General features: G+C 35.6%; 1 long non-coding RNA gene across 1 annotated transcript; it reads right to left on the reverse strand.

Moving 5' to 3' along the window:
* Positions 1-293: 293 nt before the first annotated feature.
* Positions 294-3,024, reverse strand: LOC134201848 (uncharacterized). The gene is made up of 2 exons (XR_009977108.1): positions 2,753-3,024; positions 294-660 (listed from the first exon to the last, which is right to left on the reverse strand). It is a non-coding gene; the product is annotated as an uncharacterized LOC134201848 (long non-coding RNA).
* Positions 3,025-5,742: the final 2,718 nt, after the last annotated feature.

The following is a 5,742-nucleotide window of genomic DNA, read 5'->3' on the forward strand; positions in this document are numbered from 1 at the left end:
TGTCATTTTAAAACAATGGACTATGGATAGCTAACTACCTTGGCATGTAACAATGATTTATGTAATTATAAATCATTAAGAGAAGGCATTGCGAATTGTAGACCACTTATTTACTATTTTCGATTATAGATCAGTACTTCAAAAATAAATTGTACAATTTCAAAAAAAGCGGTAACTAATACGGTACTCGTCTTCGTCCAACTTAACCCATACATCAGCCCGCTGAGTTTCTCACCGAGTCTTATCAGCTGGTCAGCATTCTAATCCGGTAGTAGATTCATTCGCGAAGCAGCTGCTCTTGAGTTACTAGGTCTCCTTTGGATGCACTCGGGCACTCCTGGCTGAGCCTTTCTTCTCTTCTTTTTCTCCACCTTATCCCACTAGCTGGGGTCAGCACAGCTAATTTTTCTCTCTCTCATTCTCTTCTATCAGCCGTCATTTCAACACTCACTCCTCTCTCCCTCTCATATCGTCATCCACTCCATCCGTGTTTTCTTTGGTCGACCTCTTCACCCTCTACCTTGCACTACCGTTTCCATAAATCTCCTCCTGGCTGAGCCAGAGGCTGAGTTTTAAGAAAAAAGTCATGGTCTCTGGTCGTGTCATCCACTTTGTTGTAGCTTAGACCTCCTGTAAATTGCACACAAGAGTGCAATGAATCTGTAATTTAAAAGAGAAATTTAAACGTATTATTCTATAATTATAAACTTATATATTTAATAAATAATGCAAGTTTTAAAAACTGTGTAAAAACATATTTTTTATCGATATAAAAGCATCTCTAGTAATTCGATGTTATAGCAGGAAAGTTAGCGAGCTCTTCTTATTTATGTAAGTGTAAAATTGAAGCAAAAAATTTCGAATTATCCGCTTATTATGTTATTATTTGATGTTTGATTCCGACTCGGTCGCTCAAGCCAATTCACTCGGAAAATGTCTTTTGTCGTTCTGAAGCCCGTTCGGAATTCTTTGTAGGATTTCTGATGGCTTTTGTGTTTAAAACTCGTTTGAACCGAAGTATCTGAAGTTTGAAATTGATAATATTGACACAAGTCTAATCTTTTTTTTTTGACAATAAGATAGATATCTGAATTTTGAGTTCAGAAAATATCTACAGTCCATAATCAAAAAAAATACTATGATTGGAGCAAAATAACATTGTTTTTTTTTTTTTTGTAGTGTTTCGAATAAATACTTTATAATATAATAATAATAATAAAGCTTTCTTTATTCCACACAAAAATACTTAATTACAAACAATATGAAGATACATTAATGGTTTTTTTTTTTATTATTAAACAGTTAAAAAGTAAATATTAAAGTTTAAAAAGTTAATTAAGAAGTTAGTTTAGGTTTAAAAAATTTTTTTTTTTTTTTTTTTCTTATATTAATTTTAATATTATTTACATTATTTCTGTATGGACCCCCTTCGGGTAAAAGCCTCCTCTAAGGTACTCCACTATAAATACTTTACTAATCCAAAATATGAAAACAAGCCACGGGTCACTGTAATTGTTACAGATTCACATTTTTCCGGCTTAGCATCAATTTAGCGTTTAAAGTTTCTGTCACAGATGTTATCCTTAGACCCAAAATATCATTAATTTATATTCCCTTAGAAAATTAATAACTGTCTGCCGTATTTGAAAACCTGCGTGGTTCCATCACTTGATATGATGATTGCATTTTGTCATTCATTGTTTTTTAATTATTTATTACTTAGATGGACGAGGTTAGGTGGACGAGCTCACGGCCCACCTGGTGTTAAGTGGTTACCGAATCCCATAGACATCTAGTAAATGCCGCCAGCCACCTTGAGATATGAGTTCTAATGTCTCAGTACTACAAAGGCTGCGCCACCCTTCAAACCGAAACGCATTACAGCTTCACGGCAGAAATACGAACTCACAAGTAATTACGCAAATTATAATTTTGCGAGTTTGATTTTTATTACACGATATTATTCCTTCACCGTGGAAGCCAATCGTGAACATTTGTTAAGTACGTATTTCATATCAGAAAAATTTGTACTTGTCTACGGGATTTGAACACCGTTGCATCGCTGGATACAAATGCACCGGACGTCTTATCATTTAGGCCACGACTACTTCAATCTACTTATGTCTTGCCAGAACTTCAAAACTGGGTTACTTCCAAACGTGACGTGAAACATGATTTATTGCCGAGCTTCAGTATGTGTGAGACAGCCAGATCCTAAAATCTAGCTAAAAAACAATATAAAAAAATATATATACGAAATTACTCGGTAAAAAAAAAACTTCCAGTTTTACAATAATCTATACTAATATTATAAAACTGAAGAGTTTGTTTGTTTGAACGCGCTAATCTCGGGAACTAATGGTATGATTTGAAAAATTCTTTCAGTGTTATTTAGCCCATTTATCGAGGAAGGCTTATAGGTTATATATATAATATCACGCTAAGACCAATACAAGCGGAGCACCAATAAAGAATGTTTCAAAATCGGGGTTTTTTCCCTTTTCAGAACTTCCGCTGCGTGCGCTGCAGAAACGATTAAAGTTTCGCTAAAATAATGTATGACAGAATTGTTCGCCTTTAAAAGATCTAAAAAAAGTCCGGGACAGTATATGTCTATATGTTAAGGTTGACTCACTATAACGTTTATTATGCTGACCAAATTTGTTCTAAAATAAAGCATTATTTGTGAACTATTCCACGCGGACGAAGTCGCGGGCAAAGGCTAGTACTATTAATAAATCAGTTACGCAACCTGTCCGTGAATATTATTTATCACTGATAAAGCCATCTATTTCATTTAAATTCCTTCTTACTAATTCCTTCTTCCTCCTAATTCCTTCTTACTTCAGTACACACATATTTAAGTTAGAATTTGAATGACTTAATTTTACCCATCTTCAATTTCTTTAGATATTTTTTTTGTAAGTTCTTTATGGCGATGCAGTTTTCAAAAATTATAAAAATGACCAGAATCGTAATTGGGTTTGGAATTTCAATTACATTTTTTCAATTACATTATTCAATTGCGATGTTATCTTTCAACGAACAGAGCTATTATTCAAAATTGATTTGTCATTGAGACAACCTCGTCTAGCATTAGAAAGTTTAAGAAGTATGATTTAATATCTCTTAAAAACTACATTAATATTAAATATATACACATTGTCTTTTAAAAAAAATGTTCAAATAAAATTTTGCCATTAAGATAAAAGGATCATAATTTACAAACCTAATATTTTTTCGTACATTTACTTTGAAAGGCATCTGAAATCATTTATAATTTTATATGTATTGAAATCTTTAGAGGGTCTTGGTCATTTTCGGGATGGCTGTAGAAAAAAAGGAAGACAGCCAAAACGTTGGGAAGACGAAATAAGGAGTGTAGCCGGCCCGCATCGGAGTCGAATGGCCAAAAATCGAGAATATTGGCAATCTTTAGAGGAGGCCTTTGTCGAGAGACAAGCTGTTTTTAAAACCACACCGAACGCCGAACGGAATAATTGTTATTGATTATAAGTTGCACTTAAATTTAATTTATTATTAAGTAATGTATTAAGTTAGTAAAACAGCAATAAAGGCTTATTATTATGTATTGAAATAATTTTGTATAGTTAAACTAATACTGTGTTAATGTGTTAATGCAGTTTATAGATAAGTAGCTTGGATATCACTTTGAACCTAACTACATCAATCAGTGACCACATACTATTAGATTGGCTATATACACTGACAAGATCGCAGATATGCACAATTCAGTCTATTTATGTACGATTTCCAACACAGATTACTTACTTTATCATATTCCAGCTGCTTCAAGATAATATGTATTTTACAATTTCCTATATCAGAAAGTCTTATCTACTTTCGCAAAAGTCGCTTTTTTGGTATTCTCTGCAACATTTAAAACAAAGCTCCATCTTGATTTGCTAAGTGCTCACCGGAGCCTAACTTGAAGCCACTGCAGCTCGAATTTTTTTATTTTTTTTATTGCATATATGTGTGGACGAGCTCACAGCCCACCTGGTGTTAAGTGGTTACTGGGGCCCATAGACATCTACAACGTAAATGCGCTACACACCTTGAGATATAAGTTCTAAGGTCTCAAGTATAGTTACAACGGCTACCCCACCCTTCGAACCGAAACGCATTACTGTTTCACGGCAGAAATAGGCAGGGCGGTGGTACCTACCCGTGCGGACTCAGAAGAGGTCCTACCACCAGTAATTGTATAGTAAAACTGCAGTTGTGCTCACTTCTGTTTAAATGATTAGTTCAATGCAAATTCTCAGCTTTCTGTTCTCACGCACGCGTAGGTACTTACCATCTCTCTCTGCTGCGAGACAGTTGTGAGTTTGAATGGTGTGAAAGCCGTGGTGGTACTTACCAGTGCGGGATCAATATGCCCCCTCACCATTATATACACAAATTTATAAGTTTTGCTTTAATTTTAATATGCTTCGAAAATTTAAAATTACTTTTGCTATAGTGAGTAATCTGTAAACGTCCCCTAATTTTATCTACTCTGTTATCCATTATACTTAGCCTTAAAATAGAAAACAATTTAAACTGAGTTATTTCTGCCGGCAATAAGTCGGGTCGTACGTACCGTATAATCGTATGACACGACAAACAGCTTTAAGTATGTAAAATATGGAAGGTGACGTCAGCCTAGCCCGTCTACATTTGGACTACAGTTGCGGCTACGCCACCGCGCCGGATGTCGGGGGCTACGCTGCAATTCTGCGTACTGAAGTTACGCCACAGGAAAAACATTTCGTTTTTTTTTTCCTATCTATGCTGATAGCCTTGAGAGGCTATTTCAGCTTCACCCTAACGTTGTAGGTGAGTTCTCCTGGTTCAAACCGGAACTGTTGCTAACACTGGCCCTAGAAAGAGGAATGCTTCGCAGAATCTACCACCGGATTGGAAACGCGACCCACTGAGAAGATCCAGCGAGAATCTCAGTGGGCTAACATTAAAATTTCGTACAGTACCTACTATTTTTAACTACAATCTCAATAATGATATGATGAAAATTAACTTACAAATACAAAAATATTAACCAAAACATTCTAATCTGCCAGTACATGATGAATTATTAGTGTGAATTGCTTTTATTAAAAAAAAACCTCATCAGTGTACGATCACACTTATAAAGACACAGTTGATATTCCGCATGCTATGTTCAAACGATTTATGCACGCAGACTGAAAACGTTAGTCTAGTAATCATTACGCAGAGACTAAGTAAAGTTCGCATTCGCATAGCAGTGAACGATCCCGAAGTCCAGACTCGGAGGCGCTACTCTCGACCCAGCTCGGGATTACGCTATCGTTTGTCCAATTTACCCCGAGTTCTCGACTTCATTATTCGTGCAAATAGCTAAACTATTCATCGAACAATACCTTAGATAATGAACGAATCGAAAATACGAATCCAATGTACTTTAACGCTGATAGTATTAAATGATGCAATTCGAAGCACGAATTCGATTTATGGATCGTTATCCTCATACACAGTACATCTAAACATTATGTGCACATCTACGCATGATGTGCGTGTAAAAAGATACGGCCACCATAAAAACTCAACTGAAAATAATTTGAGAGATGTTACTCGTTTTTCGAGACATTCGGTGGTAGGACCCCGCATAAAAGTTGAACATCAGACAGCCTAATGGATTAGAAGAATTGCCTCCAATCGTAAAGTCCGCCTCGAGCGCTGGTACAGGCCTAGAACAAT

This window comes from Bombyx mori, chromosome 4 (genome assembly GCF_030269925.1).
Source record: "Bombyx mori chromosome 4, ASM3026992v2".
NCBI lineage: Eukaryota > Metazoa > Arthropoda > Insecta > Lepidoptera > Bombycidae > Bombyx > Bombyx mori.